The sequence below is a fragment of the Ornithorhynchus anatinus genome, chromosome 8, assembly GCF_004115215.2.
Source record: "Ornithorhynchus anatinus isolate Pmale09 chromosome 8, mOrnAna1.pri.v4, whole genome shotgun sequence".
In the NCBI taxonomy this organism is placed as follows: Eukaryota; Metazoa; Chordata; class Mammalia; order Monotremata; family Ornithorhynchidae; genus Ornithorhynchus; species Ornithorhynchus anatinus.
Window position 1 is genome coordinate 3,539,817 of NC_041735.1, and position 26,073 is coordinate 3,565,889.

General features: G+C 49.5%; 1 protein-coding gene and 1 long non-coding RNA gene across 7 annotated transcripts in view; both read right to left on the reverse strand.

Annotated features, from left to right (window-relative positions):
* TCF12 (transcription factor 12) overlaps positions 1 to 26,073 on the reverse strand; it is a 286,427-nt gene that overhangs the window by 114,325 nt on the left and 146,029 nt on the right. The gene's annotated exons all lie outside the window — the stretch shown is intronic.
* LOC120638560 lies at positions 7,646 to 9,504 on the reverse strand. The gene is made up of 2 exons (XR_005660270.1): positions 9,001 to 9,504; positions 7,646 to 8,115 (listed from the first exon to the last, which is right to left on the reverse strand). It is a non-coding gene; the product is annotated as an uncharacterized LOC120638560 (long non-coding RNA).

The following is a 26,073-nucleotide window of genomic DNA, read 5'->3' on the forward strand; positions in this document are numbered from 1 at the left end:
GATGAGGTAGCCGGCCCTGATGAAGGAGAGCTCGATGGGCGAAACGTACCCAGCAGAGGGAAATCCTTAGACTCTGAGGGGCCGGGGCAGAGCAGCAGGATCTAATGGGAAAGAGCCCAGGACCGGGAATTCAGAGACCGAGGTTCTTATTCCACTTCTGTCCCAGCCTGCTGTGTGACCCTAAGCAAGTCGCAGCTTCTCTGAGCCTCGGTTTCCTCATCTAGAAAATGGAGGATGAGAGCCCCGCTCTCCACCTCTTAGTCGGCAAGCACCAAGTGCCTCAGGGCCTGAGTTTGATCGGATTCTCCCGCATCTTCACCAAGCGCTTAGCACAATGCTTGGCACATTGGAAGTGGTTAATCAATAGCGATGATAATAACTGTGGTATTAAGCCCTCGATATGTCCCGGGCAATGTACTAAGCGCCGGGGTGGATACGAACAGATCGGGTTGGACACAGTCCCTGTCCCACATGGAGCTCACAGTCTTAATCCCCATTTTACAGATGAGGGAACTGAGGCCCAGAGAAGTGAAATGACTTGCCCAAGGTCCCACAGCAGACAAATAAGTGGCGGAGTCAGGATTAGAACCCAGGTCCTTCAGACTCTCGGCCTGTGCTTTATCCACCAGGCCACGCTGCTTCTCATAAATGATACGAAACAAGCCGTGAAGCGCAAGGGTGAGTTAAAGTAGTGGAGCGGTGGCTTGCTGAGAAGCCAGGAACCTGTATGGGCATTTGATTATGATAATAAGAATGACGGTATTTGTTAAGCGCTTACTATATGCCAGACACTGTACTAAACGCTACAGTGGATACAAGCAAATCAAGTTGGACACTGTCCCTGTCCCATGTGGGGCTCACAGTCTCAATCCCTATTTTACAGATGAGGTAACTGAGGCCCGGAGTAGTGAAGTGACTTGTCCAAGGTGACACGGCAGAGCCGGCATTAGAACTCATGACCTTCTGACTCCCAGGCCTGTGCTTCATCCACTACATCATTCTGCTTCTCACTATGCCACTGCACTCAAACATGAGGGGCCGTTGGAGAGGTGGGGGGATTGGAAAGATTTTGCTAGCAGAGGCAGGAGGACACGGGTTCTACTCCCAGCTCCATCACTTATCTGCTAGGTGGTCCTGGGCATGTGACTGCACTTCTCTGTGCCTCAGTCACCTCACCTGTAAAATGGAGATTGAGACTGTGAGCCCCACACGGGGCAGGGACTGTGTCCAACCCGATTTGCTCGTACCCAACGCTAAGCACAGTGCCTGGCACACGGTAAGCGCTTAACCAATAGGAAAATTAATTAATCAGGAGGCCCCGAGGAACCCGGGTCAGCGGCCTCGCTTGACATCCGTCGTCAACGTTAGCGAAGGACCATCGACAGCCCTGACTTTCCTATTCCTCGCACGCTCTAGAGCTCTGGTCTGTGAATGATCCAAACCCTCTTGAACCTGCTGGCATTTTCGGCCTGCACAGCTTCCTGTGGTAACAGATTCCATATGTTCACCACCCGCTGTGTGCAGAAGTGTTTCCGTCTGTTTGTTTGGAACCTGCCACTTTCAAGCTTCAGTGGGTGCCCCCTTGTCTTGTTGGTGAGTGATTGGGAGAACAACAATTCCATTTTCACCCTGCTGAATCCTTCGGGATTTTGATGACTGTGATCCCGTCCCTTCTCAACCTGCGTCTCTCCAGGCTGAAGAGACCCAATCCTCTCCATCTCTCCCCTGGTATTTATTGAGCGCTTACTGTGTGTAGAGCGCTGGATGAAGCGCTTATTCATTCAATAGTATTTATTGAGCGCTTACTATGTGCAGAGCACTGTACTAAGCGCCTGGAATGGACAAATCGTGAGAAGCAGCGCGGCCTAGGGGAAAGAGCCCAGGCCTAGGACTCAGAAGGACCTGGATTCTAATCCCGGCTCTGCCTCTTGTCGGCTGTGTACCTTTGGGCTAGTCATTTCAACTCACTCTCCAATGTACAAGTCGGCAACAGTTAGAGACAGTCCCTGCCCAATGACGGGCTCACAGTTTAATCGGGGGAGACAGATTGACAAAAACAATACTAATAGTAGTAACACGTGTGGAGCTAATGATAATGATAATAGTGTTAGCAGCTAATAATGATAATAATAAGGTTCGGGAGAACTAAATATGATTAAATGAAGGTAGGACAAAGACTGTGTCCAACCCAACTTGCTTGTACTCATCCCAGTGCTTAGTCCGAAGCCTAGCACACACTACGCACTTAACAAATAAGCGCTTAGAACAGTGCTTTGCGGACAGTAAGCACTCAATAAATACGACTGAATGAATGAATGTTCTGCATTCAATAAGCTCTCAATAAATACGACTGATTGACCTACTGACTGGGAAAAACCACTGCTGCAGCAGAGCAACCTTCCGTCCTCACTCTGTCCCCAACTTCGACATTCAGGACGTCCCCTCGCAACGCCTCTAATGACACATCTGGCAATTCTTGCTCGTAGGTCGAGCTAAATCATTCTCGAGTCCTCTGGCCTCCCATCGTAGAAGGTGACGGGGGGACCGGGCGGGGACTAGGAGTGAAAGAGCCGGGAAAGTTGGCGATGGGAAGAGGTGGGAAAAGATCGAGGTTTCGCCCGGCCACACATTCTGACCTTAAATCTGTGGAAATGGGGTGGGGGCGAAGGCACGGATAATTCTTAACCCAAAACTAATCCAAACACCACCCACTGTTCAGTCACTCAACTGTATTTATTGAGCGCTTCCTGAGTGAAGCGTACTGTACTGAGGGCTTGGAAGAGGACAGTGTAAGAGAGTTGGCAGACACATTTCGTGCCCACAGGAGCTTACGGTCTAGAGGAGGAGACAGATAATATAAAATTATGAATATTCAGAAAAATGCTGAGGGTGGGGTGAATAGAGGGTGCAAATCCAAGGGTAAGAGCGATGCATAAGGGAGAGGGAGAAGTGGAAATTAGGACTTAGTAAGGGAAGACCTCTTGGAGGAGATGTGATTTTACCAAGGCTTTTCAAGGAGGGGAGAGTGATCGTCCGTCGGATACGAATGGGGAGGGAGGTTCCAGGCCAGAAGGAGAATGTGGGAGAGGGGTCGAACGTGAGATAGATGAGACCGAGGTTCGGTGAAGTGGACGGCAGTAGAGGAGCAAAATGAACGTTTTGGGTTGTAGTCGGAAATCAGCGAGGTAAGGTAGGAGGAGGCAAGGTGATCGAGTGCTTTAAATTTAACGCTAAGGAGTTTCTGTTTGATGCGGAGTTGAATGGGCAGCCCCTGGAGATGCTCGAGAAGTGGGGAAACCAACTGAACGGTTTTGCAGAAAAACATTCATTAGTGTCAATCTCCTCTTCCACCAAAAATTTTCCTAGAGCTGCAGGCAAGAAGAAAAATGGCTCGAGTTTCATCTCTTGCCTCTGCCCCGGCCTTATCCGTGAGGGAGATGATAATAATAATAATAATCACAATACTGGTATTTGTTAAGTGCTTAGTAGTTGCCAAGCACTGTGCTAGGTGCTGGAGTAGAATCGAGATTATCCAGTCGGCCACAGTCCCCGTTCCACTTGGGGCTCACAGTCTGTGGGGTAGGGAGAACAAGTATTTCATCCCCAGGTGACAGACAAGGAAACTGAGGCACAGAGCAGTTAGGTAACTCCCCCAAAGTCACAGAGTAGGCAAGCGGCAGCTATGCTATCGAAGGAGCCAGCAAGAAGTGGAATGGTCAGAAGGGAAAGGAGGCAGAGAAAGAAGATACGCATCGGGGCAGATCATTGACGCTTTCAACAATCAATCTCTGGATCAACACAAGTTGGTCACGTCATTCTGCACAATAAAAATTCCCCCGCGAAGACTTTCTAACCACTGTTGTCATCTTCCCTTTCCAGAAGTCTAACACCTACCATCGAAACTCTTTTTTTTTCTGGTGAGGGGCCCAGAGTCAATCAACCAATAGTATTTACTGGGTCTGGCTATGTTGCACGTCAAGGGCTTGGGAGAGTCTGATACAGTAAGTAGGAGTTAATAATAATGTTGGTATTTGTTAAGCGCTTACTATGTTCTAAGCGCTGGGGTAGATACAGGATAATCAGGTTGTCCCATGTGAGGCTCACAGTTAATCCCCATTTTACAGGTGAGGTAAGTGAGGCACAGAGAAGTTAAGTGACTTGCCCACAGTCACCCAGCTGACAAGTGGCAGAGCCGGGATTCGAACTCATGACCTCTGACTCCCAAGCCCCCGGGCTCTTTCCACTGAGCCACGCTGCTTCTCAAAAAGTTAAGGAATTTACAGTCTCCTGAGGGAGACCACCATTAGCTTAAAGAACTAGACAGAGTAATAGAGGCTAAGGAGTGGATACGGGGTGAGGAGATGCCAGATTAATCGGGGAAGGGACATGAGAAGCACTATGGCCTAGTGGTTAGAGAACGGGCCGGGGAATCGGAAGGTCATGGGTTCTAATCCTGACCCTGCCACTTTTCTGCTATGTGACCTTGGGCAACTCACTTCTCATCTCGGTGCCTCAGTTACCTCATCTGTAAAATGGGGATCGAGACTGTGAGCCCCACATGGGACAGGGACTGCATCCAACCCGATATGCCTGTATCGACCCCAGGGCTTAGTACAATGCCTGGCACATAGTAAGAGATTAACAAATACCATAATAATAATAACATTATTATTAATAATAATATGATTTCAGAAGACTTCGGCGAAGCGGCACGGCGTAGTTGATAGACCACGGTCCTGGGAGTCAGAAGGTCATGGGTTCTAATCCCAGCTCCGCCACTTGTCTGCTATGTGACCTTGGACAAGTCACTTCTCATCTTGGTGCCTCAGTTACCTCATCTGGAAAATGGGGATTGAGACTGTGAGTCCCATCAGGGACTGGGTCCAACTCGATTTGCTTGGATCCTCCCCAGTGCTTAGGACAGTGCCTGGCACACTGTACGGGCTTAACAAATGCCATCATCATCATCATCATCATCATCATCATCATCAGGGTTTCCACCAAAGCAGAGGACTCGGCCTCGGTCTCCGCCCGCCGGCGGGGACGGGAAAACCGAAAAGAAAGACACACGCGTTTCAATCCTACCCCATGCTTATTATCTTTCTCCCCTGACGCTGGAGCTTATTTTATGCATGTTTAATGCAATTTTCTTCTTACGACCAAACTGAAGAATGCCAATCTTGGCGATCAAAATGAGGCAGCTGTTGAGAGACACTGTTCTTTCAGTCACGCTGCCAAGTACCCTTTGTAAATTGAAATTACCTATATTAGGATGCTGAAAGAAATTTCGCTCTTTGAGTTTTAGTTGTAAAATGAAACTGCATAGCTTACATAGTTTAGCAAAAGGTCTTATTGTGCAATGAAAAAAGTGATACCTGAGCTATAATAGTGATTCCATCTTTTATCTACACCACAACAACCCCCCATCATTTTTGAAGCGCATGTACCGTCCTTGACCTATTTTTGTTCAATTTTTTTTCTTGAGCTGCTAAAGAAAAATGTTTTCTACTCTTTCTGGCGAGGTCCCCACGAACCTGGAGAAATCCAAATCTACTGTACTGTTGGGATACTGTTTAAAATGGTTCCTAGATAAGTGATTTTACTCAGGCTGAAACTGAGGATTCGACCCTGACTCAGGGATGACAGTCAGCCCGCAACGACAACAGTCATATCCTTAATTCGTTTATTTATATTCATGACAGTCTCCCTCTCTAGACTGGAAGCTCATCATGGACAGAGAACGTGACTACCAACCGTGTTGTACTGTCCTCTCCCAAGAGCTTAGTAGAGTGCTCTTCACAAAGTAAGTGCTCAATAAATATCACTGTCTGAATGATCAATTCCAGACCTCATCATGGCCTAGTGGAAAGTGGCTTGGGAGTCAGGAGACCTGGGTTAGCCACTTGTCCTGCTTGGTGGCCTTGGGCTTTGCTTTGATTCCCTTCGCTTCTCTGTGCCTCTGTTTCCTCATCTGTCAAATGGGGATTGACACTGTGAGCCCCACGTGGGAAAGAGACTGAGTCCAACCCGATTTGCTTGTTTCCACCCCAGCATTCAGGACAGGGCCTGGTGCATTGTAAACGCTTAACAAATACCACGATGATTATTCTTATTAAAGTGGGAATTAAATACCTATTCTCCCCATTAGGCTGTGAGCCCCATAATAATAATAATGACGGCATTTGTTACGCACTTACTATGCGTCAAACATTCTTCTAAGCGCTGGGGTAGATACAAGCTAATCAGGTTGGACACAGTCCACGTGAAGCAGGGACTATTGGGTCTGATGAGATGGTACGGGGTCTAACCCGACGCTCAGAACAGTGCTCGACACACAGTGAGCGCTTCACAAACACCGTAAGATACCCCACAAAAACGAGAACGCCCGGGGGAGGAAGGGGAAAGCTCTGAATAGAAGTGTGCAAAATGAAGAGTTTGCCCACTTCCTACCCTCAGGACCAGGTCCTCTGGGCAAGAACCCGAGAAGCTGGTTTCCGATCCTACGGGCCAAGTCAGGTGGCTGCAACAAAGCCAGCATTCTTGGGTGACGTGAGGTGGGGTCGATCTCCTAGCCCGAGTGACTTCTGGGTTTTCGATTCCCCCTGGGTAAGAGAGGGAAACCCTCGGAGGGCAGTCTCAACCAGAGAGCTGGCAATTAGCCATCCCATTTGATTACCATTCAAACTGCGGCTGTTCGACAATGAGCCCCGTCTCCTGCCACTGGGCTATTTCGGTTCGATGTCGGAGACCAAAAGGGAAGACGGCTTCGCCCTCCCTGGTTACGAACTTGAAATGCGACAACACGCGAGCCTCGCTAAAATCATTTCAGCTGACACACCGCTCGGTGGGTAAACCGGCAAATCATTCCACCTGCTTGGGAGGAGAGATTTGTTTTCATTAAGCGTGTTACCCCTCCGTTCTGTGAAGTGGAAGGAGGAGGATGTTTTTCAATAGTTGGGTTACAAATTAAGATGTTTTCCACCTTAAGGAAGTGAACTCATTTAAGGCATTGTTTTACCAGATAATGAACAATTTAAGCTTAGGTGAATTATGACTTTAAGAACTATGTCCTATATCCAAAAATAATCTCTCCCGACCCCACAAAAGGAGGTTTTCCAAAAACCATTTTTTTCTTCTTTTGAATGAACCTTTCCCGTTCTTTGTTTACTTCTTTTTACTTTTGCTTCTTTTAAAAAATAAAAGAGAGAGAAAAGAAAAAAGGAGAGCTCCTTTTTTTTTCCAATTATAGGGAGGAAATAAAAAGAAATGCAACTCTTTTATGTAAAGTAAATCCATCTGGATGTTTGCTGCATCCCATACTATAAACCTGTGATCCCCAACCAGAATGAGTTATAGTGAAGCTGCAGGCAAAATTGTCTCCATATACCACAATCCATTATCCCTGTCAAGTTAATGTTCCATGTTGAGCCATATGGCATGGGTACACATTCAACAAAGGAAATTCCTTAAACTTGTTATAATCAGCACTTGCAGTCATCCAAAAAACTGACATAAACAGCTTTATTGTGTTTTGTGCATTTCAGTTAATATCCATGACAAAAACAGGAAACAGGGCAGGAAAGGGAGGAGGGCCATGGGGGAGTCGAATTGCAAAGAGGAAAAAAAAAAAGGCAGAAACTGTACATTTTATAATTACACAATGTTTTCCTAAGCAAGTGATTTTCAATTACAATAAGCTCAAACCTCCTGACACGGTGCCACCACGCCAGGTTTTGAGGGGGGTGGGCAATGGTGGTTGAGGGGCCGGGGGGGCGGCGCGACGGGGAGCCTGCGTCAATATTCCATCGTGCACGTAAACAAAAATCCCAAATTCTCCCGGCACCTGATGCCAAATAAAGAATGGTGGTGAAAGGGGGAAAAAAAAAATTGTTTCCAATTTCCGTGTTTGTTTTTCTTTCCTACGGGTTGTTGCGTAATTACTAAAACCTAGCAGTGCTTCATTAAAAATTGGGCAATTTAAATAAAGTATCTTTATATGCATTAAGTGTAGGTCACAGATGAATTAAGGACTCCCAGAAGCCTTCGGTACCTGGCACAACCCATCCCATCAAGCTCGAGTCAAGGTACAAGCAGAGCAGAACTTCATTTTAGCCCCTGCAGTGACAACAATAAAACGCTGAGAAAACACACTATCAAATACTGAACTCAGCATCAATTTCTGTTAATTACAGCCTTGTCAGCAACGTGATTATTCAAACAGCTCATGCAAATGTTAATGAGTTCTTATTTGCATATTTATTTTTTCCTTTGTTGAAATGTCATTGATTATTACATTCTACGATGATGAATGTGGCTGATGATGTGCTCTGATATGTAATTAGTCATTAGGTGGAATGAATAGATCAATTATGAAAAAGGACCGAGATTAAGAAATATCAAACAAGACCGCCCAATGTAACTATAGAATCTTTTTAAAAAGGAAGCTAATAAATAATTTCTTGACATTTAAACTGCAACATCAGTAGTTTTCAATAAATAAACCGCCACTTTTCTGAGGTTAAATGAGGGCTTAAAAATGCATCAGTACTTTGATAATCCAATTATAATCACGGAAATCATTTTTGGTAAAAAAAACACACACACACACACACGCGCGCGCACAGCTTCAAGAGTTGCCTGTCGGCCCAAAACCCACAGAAAAGGGCAATTTCCGCTTCAGCCCTACACAAAATAGGAAAACAGTGCGAGATCTTCTCGTGGGATGGAAGAGAGAGGAGGAGGTGGGAGCGACCAGGTGAGAGTCAGAATTCTCACCCTTATGAAAAATAACGCGAGCCAGAGAGGATGCTATTCCTTCCGTCCCCGGCGTGTGTTTTAGTGGAAGAGACTTGTTTAGCCTCCGCAAACTGCTTGCTGTAACTATTCAGCCAGCACTTGCTATTCACAGATGAAGAAGGGAAAAAAAAAAAAACCAGGGAAAAAAAACACATTACTGCAGACCAGATGGGAACATTCCACATGACCAAACCAATCAATCACCTCGGTGGGGCACAGGTGCAACACAGCCGTGTAGCAACACACCATTTCACAGTCTATCGGGCACAAACACATGGTCACCAATCAATGGCACCCTGAGGACCTCAGACGGGGGAGGCTCTCTGGAGTCTTACTGGTCCATGCCTGATGACTTCATAATCACACATCATTTCATTCACTGGAGGATACAAACTAGCATTCTAATAACCTTCTCCTGGAAATGGTCATGTTGTGCATATTAATAGAGTGCTGTTGGGAGCGAACCCCCTGACTCGATGCAGCGGCGACGGCGGGCGGGGCGGGAACGACCGGGAACGACGAACTTCTTCGTCTCTGAGGGCCGCGATTGCGCTCCGGCGGCGGGCGGTCGATAGCGGCATTATTCATTTTTGCCACATCAAAGTCCGGGTCCAGGGCGGGTATCTTACACAAAGCGACGGTTTGACAATAGGATGCTTGGAGAGATAGGGGACAAAGGAGGCTGAAAATAAATGGGGAATTTTGACACCCCTTCTAGAAAAGAAAAAAGGGGGGGAAGAGGGAGAGAGAAAAATGGGGGTGAGAGAGAGAGAGAAGAGCGGGGTGGGGGGAAGGTGGAATCCCAAAGCTACCGAGCCTCTCTAGTCAACGAGGAATTTTAATAAATATCACGCCAAGTCACAGTAAATCTCCACCAGCTCCTCTTTTATCTCGCTCTCTCCCACTTTTTCCTTGCTCTTCATCCACTCGACCTGGCCCAACTCTGTCCATCACACAGTCAGGAGGGGTGACCGGTTCGAACTAGGCCCGTGGCTGGGCGGCTTCCGGCTGGACTGGTGAGTCAAGGGAAAAACAGGAGGAAAAAGAATTCCACCTGGTGCCTCGAAGCCCGAGGGTTGCTAGGGTGCTACTGACGACAGTGAGCCGGGACATCATGAAGTTTGGAATGGTTCTCATCCCAGGGATTGGGGTTGTGGCCAAATGTGTCCACCCTAGCCACCAGGGCACACGTGGAACCTGAGGAACACTGCCCAGCAGGGTGGACGGTGTGGACGCTCCCTAACGAAACGAGAAGCAGCATGACCCGGTGCGACACCCCTCGTCTGCCGTGTCACCTTGGGCCGGTCGCTTCGTTTCTCTGGGCCTCGGTTACCTTATCCGTAAAAGGGGGATTAAAACTGTGAGCCCCATGTGGTGTGGCCGACCGGATTACCTTGTATGTACCCCAGCACTCAGAACAGTGCTTAAGTGCTTAATGCTTAACAAATACATAAAGTAGAAAGAAGAAGAAAGGTGAAGGGTGGGTGGTGCGTTTCTGGGTGGGGAGTGAACTGTGGGGTTCTGCTCCACCCCTGTCATGATGGCATTTGAAGAAGGACCGTTTGGGGAGTCTCGCCTCTGGCTGGGATGGGAATTTCTTCTGAGAAGTTTGTTCCCTGGTCCGCCCGGCTCAAATGGCATCCGGCGGCGGGAGGCAGACGAAGCCCTCCGGCCGGAGTCCGGAGACCCTTGCCCCGTCTGGACCCTTCCCCCAGAGTGGAGGATGCCGAGGAGGGAGGTCAGGGCCAGTCCAGCAAAATGGGTCCAGAGGCTAACACGGTGCGGGCCCCAGAGCTGTCATCGGATATCTTCCGACCACCTCTCGTCTCGATTCAAAAATAAATAAATAATAATAATGTTGGTATTTGTTAAGTGCTTACTATGTGCAGAGCACTGCTCTAAGCGCTGAGATCGATACAGGGTGATCGGGTTGTCCCACGTGAGGCTCACAATCTTAATCCCCATTTTACAGATGAGGGAACTGAGGCACAGAGAAGTTACGTGACTTGCCCACAGTCACACAGCTGACAAGTGGCAGAGCCGGAACTCGAACCCATGACCTCGGACTCCCAAGCCCGGGCTCTTTCCACTGAGCCACGATGCTTCTCTAAAAAAGACCGAAGGCTTGCCTTGACTGGCTTTTTATTCCCCCTTCCCCAGGAGGAAATGCCACAAAGTCCCAGAATACAATCCTCTCTTTAGATGCGAGGCTTCCCGAAGCACTTTCCCCTACCGATCAGTCCTTCCAAACAGCTGCAAGACATTGGCGTCGGGGGAGGCTTTTAAGGAGGGAAAAGCTGAGGAATGGGATAGGGAACGGTCTAGGGCGGACAGGCTAGGAATAAACTCCACCCCCAAACCACTGGGCCGCACTCCTTTCTCTCATTCCAAGTCCAGGCCGGAAGTGGGTAAGGCCCTCTGGTGCGCAAACTTCCTTCTTGCTGACCGGGTCGCTTTATTCCGAGCTCTTACGAGGGAAACCCAAACCACAACCCCGCTCGGCTCCTTGGCAACCGGGGACGACTGCCATTTTGGAGCTCAGCCAGTCACCGAGGGGGCCGGAGAACGGCAGCGTGCCGGCTGAGTTTCCCGACAGGGTTTCCCTCAGCCTTTCGGGAGGCCCGGCCGGGAGACGCTCGGCCTCGTGGCTCTCTGGCCGATTCCGTCCGCTCCGGTGGCGTCCGCGGCAAGCGGAAGGGGACGCCGGGCGGCCTCCCGAGCTTCCCACCTGCTTCCTCCAAGTCGGCTGTGCACAGCGTGAATGGCAACCCATAAAGGAAGTCAATTTGCTCATGATTTATAGGCCCGGCGTCTCCTGTATCCACACAAGACAAACGGCCAATAAAACGCCAGCTGCCCGGCTCGCCATAAAACGCGTTTAAGACGGATACACCAGTTTTAAGGTAACGCAATCATCTGGAGACCAGAGTTCTTAGGCCGACTCTGACTGGAAGGCGCTTGGTGGTCTCACATGACAGAAGTCCTCATTCAAGATGGAGTCGTGTTCCTCTGATGAAGCTCTTGTTCCCCGTTTCCTCCCTGGCTAGGTATATCTCGAGCACTTATTGGTCACGGGGCACTGTACTAAGCGCTTGGGAGAGTACAATACAACAGACTTGGGACATTCCCAACCCACAAGGAGTTTACTGTCCAAAACCACTCAGAAGTCTTCCCTGATTAACTTCTCTCTATCTGAATACCATTATCAAATTTGTTTCTTCTGAACTTTCACCCAAAGTTATTTTTGGTTTGCTGGCCTCCTTTTTTTAACGGTACTCAGTAGGCAGCTACTATGCGTCACGCAGAGCATGGAACTGGGAGTCAGAAGGATCTGGGTTCTAATTCCAGCTCTGCCAATTGCTTGCTGTGTGACCTTAGGCAAGTCACTTTACTTCCCTGCCCCTCAGTTTCCTCAACTGTAACATCAGAATACCTGTTCTCCCTCCTACTTAGAGTGTGAGCCCCAAGTGGGAGCGGGCCTAGGTCCGACCTAATTAACTTGTACCTATCCTAACAGCAAACGTTTAGCAGATACCATAAAAAAGCACTGTTCTAAGCGCCGAGGTAGATAGAAAGGCAATCACGCCAAATACAGCGTGCCCACACGTGCTCACAATTTACGTAGAAGAGAGAAAGGGTATCGAGGAAACCGAGGCCCAGGGAAGTTAGGGTCATTCGGCAGGCAACGGCAGAGCCGCAATCAGAACCCAGGTCTTCTGGCTCTCACGCCTGTGTTTTATCCGCTAGGCCATGCCGCTTCCCATCTTCCCCGGTCTCTCAGCCTCCAGCCGCTCCAAACTATACTTCGCCCAGTGCCTGCCACATAGTAACAGAGTGGCTTAGTGGAAGCAGCATGGCTTAGTGGAAAGAGCACAGGCTTGGGAGCCAGAGGTCATGGGTTCTAATCCCAGCCCCACCACTTGTAAGCTGTATGACTTTGGACAAGCCACTTCACTTCTCTGTGTCTCAGTTCTGTCATCTGTAAAATGGGGATTAAGACTGTGAGCCCCAAGTGGGACAACCTGATTACCCTGTATCTACCTCAGCGCTGTGAACAGTGCTTGGCACATAGTAAGCGCTGAACAAATGCCATCATTATTATTATACTAAGCACTTAGCAAATATCAAAGAAAAAAGGACAGAAGAGGAGGAAGTGGCTAAGGAGAGGGGAACCAGGCCCTCAGAATTGGGTGTGGAAGCAGAGGGGCTCTGCCGCTTGCCTGCTGTGGGGTCTGAAGCATGGATAAATCCCAAGTTTCCGTAGGGTAACAGCGGGGACTCTGATTCCTGGATTAGCTCCCACACTTTCGTGAAAAGTGACCTGAGCCAAGGGCCACGAGACAGTTGGTAAATGGCCAGGTCAATCTTAGAAATCTCGGGACCAAACACACTCAAAAATTGTAACCAGAACCTACATAAGAAACTGTGGGAGCTCCATAGGCGGGGGAAAAATACAATCCAGCTTCTGAGAAGTCATCGTTCTGGGAGACGAGGTAAAGGCTTGGATTGCGATAGCGCGGTCGGGATTTGGTAATAATAATAATAACGGCATTTGTTAAGCGCTTTCTGTGTGCCAGGCACTGTTCTGAGCACTGGATACAAGATAACTGGGTTGGACACAGTCCTTGTCCCGCATAGGGCTCACAGTCTTAATCCCCATTTTACAAAGGAGGGAACTGAGGCACAGAGAAATTAAGTGACTTGCCCAAGGTCACGGAGCAGACAAGTGTCAGAGTCAGGATCGGAACCCATGACCTTCTGACTCCTTGGCCCGTACTCTATCCACTAGGCCACACTGCTTCTCTGATGATGCTCCTGGAGCTTACTCTACTTGAGACAGATTCTGGGGAGCCCATACCATCCTGGCCCAAAACTGGCAGCTGTAGATAGTTGGCAGATACGTCCCCTGCCCACAACGAGCTTACAGTCTAGGAGGAGACAGGCATTAATAGAAGTAAAGTAATTATGGACGTAATTAAGAAATTATGGATATGATATTATAAAGTCAGCTCCCTAGATTCGAAAATGAGAAACAGAAACTGACATCTCCATGAAACTTGCTAGGAACTGCTTAATGGATAGCAGGCTTCCTCTTCTTCCAGGTTCACCACTGTAGGCAAATGACGCAAAAATTAAAAACTAAGGTGACGGCTATTGTTACCCCAACAAGCTGGCATCGAAGGAATAAAAAAGGGTAACCTTTGCAGAGCACCAAAATCATGTCCATCAACTACACGGCGGGCGCGGGGAGAAATCGTATACATCTCGGATTTAGAAAATCCGCAGCACATAAACACCATTCTGGCTAAACTCAATGCTTCCCGAAAGCCTTCCCGACTCTGAAGAAATCCCCTCTGGGAGAACAAAATGAGAAAGGAAAAGGGAAAAAGGGAAACTCAGCATGGAATCACTGACTGCTCAAAAATTCACTAAGTCAGCTAAACTTGATATTCCCAACTTCAGATAATAGAGCCTAATGCCTAATAGCTCCCTTTTTTTCCTTATTTATCTCACCAGAATCATTACTCATTACTCTCTGCATGTTTACCTAGGGTCAGTGTAAAATATTCATCACTTCATTTGCAGTCTGCCTTAAGTTAACTGGGTGGCTGATATTATCAGTTAGTAGCAGCAAGCCATCTGATTTCCATTCAGGCTTCGCAGCTGGATTCATTACAGTAAAACATACAGGGATATAAAATAATAAGTCTTCTGCAGACATCACGGGTTTCAACTTCAAAATAAAGACTGCATCCTAAATAATCGCGTTCCCTCTTTAGACCGAAAATGCTACCCAGGCTCCCCGCACACACCGTTTCTCCATTTCAGCCTTCTCCGGCCTTCTGGCTTAAAACCTTGCCCCCACATTCACAGAGACCCAGAGACCAGAAGGACGGAAAAAGAAAACTATTAAAGAATTTGAGAAAACGCAGGTTTAACCAGAAACAGATCCCTCCAAATGCAAACTTGGGAGCGATTTTATCTCCCATTGCTCCGTGAGCCTGTCTCTAATGTGCAGTCCCGATAGGGTTCGGTATGCAATTTTAAAATGATCGCTATCCCCCTTGTCCACCCTCCCCCGTCACCTCCCCCGCCGCGAGAGGCCCCTCACACGATCTCTGCAACAGTCGGCTCTTCCTGCCGGAGTTCCGCCCCCACACAGAATCGCTGCCCATTTTGCCGGGAAGTTCTTCCATATGCCAGTTTGGGACGTCGCGCTAAATCTGTCTTGAACACTTGCCCTCTGAAGGAAAGCAGTGTGGCCCACAGAAAGAGCATGGGCCTGGGAGTCGGAGGACCTGGGTTCTAATCTCGGCTCTGCCACCTGTCTGCCGTGTGACCTCGGACACGCCACTTCAATTGTTTCCCTCAGTTTCCACATCTGCAAAACGGGGATTCAATACCTGTTGTCTCTTCTGTTTAGAGAGAGTAATCTCCACGTGGAACCTGATTGGTTTTTGTCTACCCTGGCAAGGAGAAGCAGCGCGGCTCAGTTAGAAGACCACGGGTTTGGGAGTCAGAAGACGTGGGTTCTAATCCTGGCTCCGCCACTTGTCAGCTGTGTGACCTTGGGCCAGCCACTTAACTTCTCCGTGCCTCAGCTCCCTCATCTGTAAAATGGGGATGACGACTGTGAACCCCATATGGGGCAACCTGATTACCTTGTATCCACCCCAGCGCTTAGAACTGTGCTTGGCACATAGTAAGCGCTTAACAAATACCAAAATTATTATTATTATGACTTGGTACAGTGCTTGGCACATCGTAAGAGCTTAAAGAAAACACGATTATAAATGAAGAGTTCCCGCCGCAACTCAGCACACCTACGCCTCCATCTTCCCGCCTCTAAGGGAGGCCTGGCCTCCAGGTAGGGGAAGTCACCGAATCCGAGCGGAGTAATTTCCCCCGCTATGATTTCACTGACTTGGCTCACGTTCAAAGCCTTGCCTGGCCAGGGCAGGCATAACTCTCACCACTGGCAGTAACAACTGCATGGATGCCTGCACCCGTAATAGGTGAAATTGTAAGACTGCAAGCTCTAAGACTGCAGACTGTAAGCTCACTGAGGGCAGGGAAGGTGTCTGTTATAGTGTACTCTCCCAAGCGCTTAGCGCGATGCTCTGCACGCAGGAAGCGCTCGATAAAGATGACCAATTTCGGGATACACTGAGGTTAACATCGGAACATCAGGAGGACCGTGAATCGGAGACAAAGTGGAAGGCAAATAAATGCATCCGAATCGCCGAGACGAGAAGCCACACATCCCACGCCCAACTTGCCCACCCAGGAGGTCGGGGGAAACGGCAACTTCCGGGAGAAGCTTCTAGCTCCCCGGCGACGCTGGGACCGAGGGTCGGGAGAGACCGAGGCGCTGCTGCCTGAATAACAGGAATAAGAGTTAATCTGCTCAGAGAAAATTCTTTCCTAATGAATCACTGCCCCTCAATTTGCTCTTTTATCTAACATTTACAAAGGTTTTTATTGGCGGTGGCTGTATGTCACTCTCTGGGGATCGCGCTGCGGCGGGGCCTCGAAAGAACACAATGGAGCTGGGGAGGAGTTCGAATGGGCGCTGAAGCTTGCTTTCCTCGCCCTGCCAAGGATGTCCTGTTCCAAACAACATCGTCTTAAACACTACGCAGCCAATTAAAATTGATCATTGTACTGAATACAAAATAAGGCTGCTGTGTCAACAGACTTGGCACGGCAGAAATATAACACCCCAAAGCGAATCAATAAGAGAAACAACAGGAAGGAGTGTGGCGTAGTGGAAAGAGCCCAGGCCTGGGAGCCAGAAGGTCATGGGTTCTAATCCAGGCTCCGCCATCTGTCGGCTGTGTGACCTTGGGCGAGTCACTTCACTGTGCCTCAGTTCCCTCATCTGTAAAATGGGGATTGAGACTGTGAGACCCACATGGGACAGGGACTGCATCTAACCTGATTTGCTTCTATTCACCCCAGCTCTTAGTCCAGTGCTTGGCACACAGAAGGCACTTAAGCATCGCAGTTATTACTATTATTATTAATGATAATAATGTTGGTATTTGTTAAGCGCTTACTATGTGCAGAGCACTGTTCTAAGAGCTGGGGGAGATACAGGGTAATCAGGCTGCCCCACGTGAGGCTCACAGTTAATCCCCATTTGACAGATGAGGTAACTGAGGCCCAGAGAAGTGAAGTGACTTGCCCACAGTCACACAGCTGACAGATGGCAGAGCCGGGATTCGAACCGATGACCTCTGACACCGAAGCCCAGGCTCTTTCCATTGAGCCATGCTGCTTCTCTAGGACTTGGGTTCGAATCCCAGCTCCTCCGCTTGTCTGCCATGCGACTTTGGTCACTTCACGTCTCTGTGCCTCAGTTACCTCATCTGTAAAATGAGGATTAAGACTGTGAGGCGCATGTGGGACCTGGACTGTGTCCAACTTGATTAGCTTGTATCTACTCCAGCGCTTAGTAAAGTGCCTGCCACACCGTAAGCGTTTAACACATCGATTAATCAAACAATGGGATTTATTGAGCGCTTACTGTGTGCAGAGCACCTGGGAGAGTACAATAGAACAATTCAACAGAAACATTCCCTGCCCACAATGAGTTACAGTCCAGTTTACAGTGTTGTTTTTACCGTTAAAAGGTCGCAGCCTTCAGAGAGGTTTTCCTTTGAGGTCTTTAGGATCAGCTGCATTGGCTTTTACCTGGGATCTCACAAGAGGATCTCAAGTTTGAAGTTTTCTCCTCAACCCCGACCCACCAGAAAGCTCCCTTTCTGGTGATTTATAACGCTTCTTCTGGCTCATTGCTTCCGGCCAACAGGAAGGCAAGTTCGACCATACATTTTCTACTCCCAGCATAACCCGGGCCTTCCTCTGAGGACCCCATGGTGTCAAGTGGTGATTGAAAGCAGAAGAAGCGAAGATCTGTTCCGAAAGTCGGAAACCCCCGCGTTCCGTGCCCCGTGTTCAGGAGATAGGGTTGGAATTCTGCTTTCTGACTTTATTTGGGAAGTGGCTTCAAAGATTTACTAAGAGCACACCTCCTCCAAGAGGCCTTCCCGAACCAAGCCTTCATCCCGTCCTTCTGCGTAACCCACACACTTGGATCTGGCAAATTTAAGGAACTGACAGTCACCCCACCCTTAGCCCCACGGGATCCGTGTCCATATCCGGCATTTATTTGAATGTCTATCTCCCCCTGTAGACAGTAAGTTCCTTGTGGACTGCTCCTCCAAGAAGCCTTCCCTGACTGAGCCCTCCTTTCCTCTTCTCCTGTTCCCTTCTGCGTCATCCTGACTTGCTCCCTTTATTCATCCCCCGTCTCAGCTCCACGGCTCTTATATCCGTATCTATAATTTATTTCCTTGTATTAATATCTGTCTACTCGACTGTAAGCTCATTGTGGGTGGAGAATGTGTCTGTTCCTTGTTATACTGTACCCTCCCAGGCGCTTAGTACACTGCACACGTGAGGACTCAATAAATACGACTGAATTATTGTGGGCAGGGAATATGTCTACCAACTCTGTTACACCGTATTACACCAGGTGCTCAGTTGAGTGCTATGAACGCAGTAAACGTTCAGTAAATACCATCGACTGACTGATTGACCGTGCCCCAACTGGTGGCTTTCAACTGTCTGGAAGGCTGGCGTTCAGTCCCTCGGCGGTTGGGTAGTGGCAAGAAGTCGGTTTTTCTTTCCTATCTTGGCCGCTGGCTCCAACTTGCCTAACGGGCACAGCAGGGACAGAACGTCAAATGTTCCAACACTGTGCTATGGTCCGGGAGTGCAGAGGGTGACAGGCTGTTTGCCCAAGGTTCTTGGTAATAATAATAATAATAGCATTTGTTAAGTGCTTACTATGTGCCCTGCACTGTACTAAGCGCTGGGATGGATATAAGTAAATCCAGTTGGACACAAACCCTGTCCCCCGTGAGGCTCAGAGTCTCAATCCCCATTTCACAGATGAGGGAACCACGGCACACGGAAGTAAAGCGACCTGCCCGAGGTCACACGGCAGACGAGTGGCAGAGTCGGGATTAGAACCCACGACCTTCTGACTTCCAGGTCCACCCTCTATCCACCACGCCACGCTGCCTCTCTCAGCCGGCCAGGAACCGGAGCGGAGCCATCTGGAGAGCGAGTTGCGTATCATGACTGATTCTTCGACACCACGACACCCCGTCACCGACTCCCGAGACCATCACGGTGCAGCACGGGCACGGGACCACGGTCATATAACCCACACGTCTCTCCTGGCCTTTGTGGAGAGCAAAGTGCGACGAAAACACGCAGGCCAGGCTTGGCATCACCTTTCCCTCTCTCGATCGATCAAACAATGGTAGTTATTCGATTCAATAGTATTTATTGAGCGCTTACTATGTGCCGAGCACTGTACTAAGCACGTGGAGTGGACAAATCGGTAACAGGTGGAGACAGTTCCTGCCCTTTGACGGGCTTACAGTCTGATCGGCTTACAGTCTGATCGTTGGGAGCGAACACTACGACAAAGTAGACACGTTCCCTGCCCACAACGAGCTTCTGGTTTAGACTGTGGGATTTAAGCGCTTACTATGCGCCAGGCACTGTAGTAAGCACTGGGGTGGACACAAGCAAATCAGGGTGGACACAGCCCCTGTCTCACATGGGGCTCATAGTCTCTTCCCCATTTTTTTAAAGATGAGGTAACGGAGGTCCAGAGGAGTGAAGTGACTTGCCCAAGGTCACACGGCAGACAAGCGACACAGCCGGGATCGGGACCCACTAAGCCGTGGGCCAAAAGGGAGAGCACCAGGGTGTGGAGCCCTGGCTCAGACGGAGCCCGGCCTTTTCAGAACAGGATGGACTGCCTTGATGAGAAAGCGGGGACGGCACGCCTTACATTTCCAGGCTGTCCTTTCCTCTCTCACCCAGCTACTGAAATTAACTCTCCCGCTGTTCAATCAATCAACAGTCAATCAACTGAATTTATGGAGTGCTTACTCTGTGCACGGAATAATAATAATGTTGGTATTTGTTAAGCGCTTACTACGTGCAGAGCCCTGTTCTAAGCGCTGGGGGAGATACAGGGGAATGAGGTTGCCCCACGTGAGGCTCACAGTCTTCATCCCCATTTTCCAGATGAGGGAACTGAGGCCCAGAGAAGTGAAGTGACTTGCCCACAGTCACACAGCTGACAAGGGGCAGAGTCGAGTTTCGAACCCCTGACCTCTGACTCCCAAGCCCGGAAGCCTGGGGACCGCACTGCGCGCTTGAGAGAGGACAATACAACAGGGTTGGTGGACGTGATCGCTGCCCACGACGAGCCGCCGGTCTACAGCAGGAGAGGAAGCTACTGAGCCGTGCGCCAACTGGGAGACGGAGCCCTAGACGGGGACCCAATGAAATTAACGTTCTTATTGTTTAATCAATGATAGTAATAATCGTTATTAAGTGCCATCGAATCGTTTCCGATTCACAGCGCCTCCGTGGATATACCTTCTCCGGAACGACCTGTCCTCTGCCTTAATCCGCACCTAACGTTACCGTTGTTAGGGTCTCTATCCATCTAGCTGCGGGTCTGCCTCTTCCATGTTTTCCCTGGACTTTTCCTAGCACTGGTGTCTTCTCCAGAGAATCAGTCCTCCTCATTATATGTCCAAGATAGTAATAATAATAGCGGTATCTGTTAAGCATTTACTACGTGCCAGGCACCGTACGAAGCGCTGGGGCGGTTACAAGCAAATCAGGTTGGACACGGTCTCTGTCTCCATTAGGGCTCATAGTCTCAATCCGCATTTTACCAATGAGGGAACTGAGACTCACAGAAGTGATGTGACTTGCCCAAGGTCACGCAGCAGACAAGTGGAGGAGCCGGGATTAGAACCCAGGCATGCGCTCCATCCGCTAGGCCGCACTGCTCCTCTATGATATGAAGAGAGGGAGTTCCAGGAGGGAGAGAGGGAAATAGCTGGGGGTCGACGGTGAGTCAGATGAGCGCTTAGTACAGTGCTCTGCACACAGTACGCGCTCAATAAGTAGGGCTAAATGAGATGGAGGCACAGTAAGTAGGTAGGCGTTTAGAGGAGCAAAGCGTGTGGGCTAGGTCTTAGTGTTTTTAATCAGATACGGTCTCACCACCCTAGTTCTACTTGGCACCCTTATGCTTTGAGGCTTAAGTAGCCTCTAACACTAAACAAACAATTATGGAAGGTTTCACCGGTCTGGAAATTTTTATTCATTTCGATTTTTTTTCTTTTTGAAAACGTGCCTGCCGGAAGGGTAAAGTTCTCTTCTCGTTTTGAATCGCGACTGTTTGGGTAAATATTAGAGTGGGTTATGATGCCCGTGGAGTTTCCACTGGCTGGGTCCAGCTCGGAAAGGCTGCCAACCACGACTGCTCCCCGGAATGGCAGCCCCGGACGGGCTAATAGATGGAATATCAGTAATGTACTCATATGCCAAACGATAACGAAATAAAAAGGGACAGTAATGAGATAAGCCCGCAGTTCCAAAGGAACTCGGGATCTTCGGAGCGTTTTTTTGTTCCCAAATTTGAAGCCATTTCCCCTGCTGAGTGCTACCTCCACATTCACAGGGGTCAGAACCCCCACAACCCATTTTTAGGGGCCACCGGGACCAATCGCCCTCGCCCACGTCCCGCTTCGGGCTTGGAACTCCCTCCCCTTCATATCCACCACACCACCACTCTCCTCGACTTCAAAGCCTTATTCGAGACACATAATAATAATAATAATAATAATAATAGTGACGATGGTATTTCTTAAGCGCTTATTATGTGCCAAGCACTGTTCTAATCGCTGTTCTAATCCAAGGTAATCCGGTGGTCCCAAGTGGGGCTCGCAGTCTTAATCCCCACTTTACAGATGAGGTAACTGAGGGACAGAGAAGTTAAGTGGCTTGTCCAAAGTCACACAGCAGAGAAGCGGCAGAGCTGGGACTACTAAACCCTCACTTCCCCTACACCCTCTCCCGTCCGCGTCGCCCACACACACAAATTTGTCTCCTCGAAGCACTTTCTTCATTCGATCGTATTTGCTGAGCGCTTATTGTGTGCAGAGCACTGTACTAAGCGCTTGAAAGTACAATTAGGTTTGGAAAGTACAAGTGCCTAAGCACTTGATAGTCACCTCCCATCCTCAGCCCAAAGCACTTACGTCCATACCCATAATTTATTATAATCCAGTAAATAATGTCCGTCCCCCCCATGGACTGAAAGCACCTTGTGGGCAGGGAAAGTGTCTCCCAATTCCGTCGTATACTCCCAAGCTCTGAGTCCAGTGCTCTACACACAGAAAGTGCTCAGTAAATACCACTGCTTGACTGACAAACTAAGAACTCAGGGACTCAGAAGGCACCCGGGCCATACCGATCAGGTGCCGTGGGTGTTCTAATCACATGCGTTGTTTCCGTGTCCAAATTCAGAGTTATTTCCTGTATCGCCTGAAAGAAGACTCTGGTTGTTTCACCGAGATGGTGAGAATGATAATTACGGTACTTGCTAAGCGCGTGCTACGTGCCAAGCGCTGTTCTGGGCACAGGGGTAGACATCATAACAACGTTTGGGATTTGTTAGGCGCTTACTATGTGCGGAGCACTGTTCTAAGCGCTGGGGTAGAGAGAGGGTAATCGGGTTGTCCCATGAGAGGCTCACAGTCTTAATCCCTATTTTACAGATGAGGTAACTGAGGCCCAGAGAAGTGAAGTGACTTGCCCACAGTCAGCTGACAAGTGGCAGAGCTGGGATTCGAACCCTTGACCTCTGACTCCCAAGCCCGTGCTCTTTCCACTGAGCCACACTGCTTCCCAACTTCGGCTGGGCACAGTCCCTGTTCCACATAGGGCTCACGCTCTTAATCCCCATTTTCCAGATGAGGCCCCTGAGGCACAGAGAAATGAAGTGACTCGCCCAAGGTCACACAGCAGACACGTATCGGAGCCGGGATGAAAACCCATGACCCTCTGACTCCCAGACCCGTGCTCTCTCCACTGCGTCACGCTGCTTCTGCTGGCAGGTACAATCAATCAATCAATGAATCAGACATATTTATTGAGCACATACTGTGTGAAGAGGACCGTACTGAGCGCTTGGGAGAGCACAATATAGTACAATTAAAGGTCTGGAAAGTACTATGAGAGACCACGAAAAGCGCTCAATAAATACAATCGATTGACTGAAGCCAGACCCGGCTGGCCTTGGTACTCAGGTGACACCTTCACTCTCCACATCTCCTTTTCCCCAAGGGGGCTGCCTCCGTGGACTGTACCATGCGTGATTATAATAATAATATTAATAATTCGACTGCTACTAATAATAGTGGGATTTGCTAAGCGCTTACTATGTGCAAAGCACTGTGCTAATAATAATTGCGGTATCTGTGAAGGGCTTGCCATGCGCTGGGGTAGATACGAGACAACTGGGGCGGACACGGTCCCCTTCCCACATGGGGCTCACAGCCTCAATCCCCGCTGCCTCTCAAGCTTCGGGAGCTCTGCGAACGGCTCCCTGGCCCCGTGGCGCCATTTTGGATTCCAACAAGATGGCGGGACACCTGCCTGTCCCCGTGGCTGCGAAAACGATTCTTGGCTCCAGCCCGGCTCCGAAACCCGGCCGTGACCGATTCCGGAGAACGATAAGAAGCCGTTCGCATCGGACGGCGGCAGAGGCGCCGCGGCTCCTAGCCCGGCCTCCTGGGTGCCTGCTTAACCACACTCTTCACGGTTCTGCCTTTTGTGGTTTGGCAGGTGGAACTCATTCTCACGGTTTCTGACGGGGGGAATTTAAAGACAAAGACCCTCCCTCCGCTCCCCCGGGGCGGGGTCGTCGCCGAGGGGTCCTGGGGCCGAGTGGGTCGGGAGGCAGAGGGGCCGGATCGGGGAACCCCCGCAAGCCCCGCGATGGCAATGTGCAGGGGACGGGGGGGGGTGTGTCCTTCATTTCAGATGGAGGGGATGGACCCAGGCCAGCATAATGATGATGGTATTCGTTAACCGCTTACTATGTGCTAAATGCTCTTCTAAGCTTTGGGGTAGATACAAGGTGATCAGGTTGGACGCAGTCCCGGTCACACTTGGGGCTCAAAGTCTTCATCCCCATTTTACAGATGAGGGACCTGAGTTCCAGAGAGGTGCAATGACTCGTCCAAGGTCACACAGTGGACAAGTGGCAGAGCCGGGATCAGAACCCACGTCTTCTGACTCCCAAGCCTGCGCTTTTGCCACGAGGCCATGCAGCTTCTCAAAACCCTGCAGGGTTGCCACTGATTATTATTCAGGGTGCGGGGGTGGAATATTAAAATATTCAGAGAAACAACGTGGCCTAGTGGAAAGAGTGCGGGCCTGGGAATCAGAGGACCTAGGTTCTAATCCCAGCTCCGCCACTCGTCCGCTGAGTGGCCTTGGGCCAGTCACTTCACTCCTCTATGTCTCAGTTCCCTCCTCCGTAAAATGGGGATTAAGACTACGAGCCCTTCGTGGGACAGGGTCGGTGTCCAACCCAATTATCTTGTAACTACCCAAGTTCTTAGTACAGTGCCCGGCACACGGTAAGCGCTCAAATACCATTAGCTACCAACACGTCACCTTGTAGCATCACACCTGCTTAGTTGGAAGGTCAGGTTTAGGACCCAGATTTCTGAGCGGGTGTAACAATAACAATAATAATTCTGGTATTTGTTAAGCTCTTACTATGTGCCAGATACTGTACTAAGTGCTGGGGTGGATACAAGGAAATCGGGTTGGACACAGTCCCTGGCCCCCATGGGGCTCACAGTCTCAATCCCCACTTTCCAGATGAGGAAACTGAGGCCCAGAGAAATGCAAGGAAGCCCAAGGTCCCACAGGAGACCGGCGGAGCCGGGATTAGAATCCACGACCCTTTGACTCCCAGGCCCGAGCTCTATCCACTACGCCACGCGGCTTCCCAAACCAAATCGAACCAAAGAGGCGGGAAAAGCAGGAGAGCAGGCTGGGAAGTGGGTTTGCCTAACATTCATTCATTCAATAGTATTTATTGAGCGCTTCCTATGTGCAGAGCACTGTACTAAGCGCTTGGAATGGCCAAATCGGTAACAGATAGAGACGGTCCCTGCCGTTTGACGGGCTTCCGGTCTAATCGGGGGAGACGGACAGACGAGAACAATAGGCGATAAATAGAATCGAGGGGATGAACGTCTCATTAAACAATAGACACAAAAGCCAATACTGGGTAACTTTGGGGTACAGGTTCTTGTGTAGTTTTGGGTGGAGGCAATTCAGCAACTAGGGAGGGGAGGGGCGTCAAGCAGCCCTGCTCCTCCTGCCCCAAATAATAATAATAATAATAATGTTGGTATTTGTTAAGCGCTTACTATGTGCCGAGCACTGTTCTAAGCGCTGGGGTAGACACAGGGGAATCAGGTTGTCCCACGTGGGGCTCACAGTCTTCATCCCCATTTTACAGATGAGGGAACTGAGGCACCGAGAAGTGAAGTGACTTGCCCACAGTCACACAGCTGGCAAGTGGCCGAGCCGGGACTCGAACCCATGACCTCTGACTCCAAAGCCCGTGCTCTTTCCACTGAGCCACGCTGCTTCTCTGGCTCCTGGCTCTGTAATTCACACCCACCTGAAAGGTTACGGACACGTTAAAACTCCCACTCTGGGTCAGCGTCGTCGGGGTACGTGGTTCTCTGCCCACGCCTCTGTCTGTCCATCTCGTCTGCCTTTCTCCTCTCCCCTTTTTTTTTAATTGGTATTTGTTAAGCGCTTAGTATGTGCCTGGCACTGTACCAAGCGCTGGGGGTAGATACAAGCTAATAGGGTGGGACCCTAATACAGTCCCACATGGGGTTCCAGATATTAATCCCCATTTTACAGACGTGGTAACTGAGGCACAGAGGATGATAACAGTCATAATAATGATGATGGTATTTGTTAAGCGCTTACTACGTGCCAAGCACCGTACTGAGCGCCGGGGTAGCTACAAGCTAATCGGGTTGGACACGGTCCCTGTCCCGCATGGGGCTCGCAGTCTTAATCCCCATTTTACAGATGCGGTAACTGAGGCCCAGAGAAGCACAGAGACTTCCTTAGGGTCGCACAGCAGACAAGTGGCGGAGCCGGGATAAGAACCTTTATGTCAAGCTCGTTCTCTCTCTTGCCTTTGTCGCCCCCATAACTCTGAGACCCCTCACCCCCGTCCCCACAGAAGCTTCACCCGCTGAGGCTTATCTGCGGGGAAAACAGTGACGGATCTTATTCACCCATTTAATTTCCTTTCGTTCTCTTCCCTGATGATGAGCC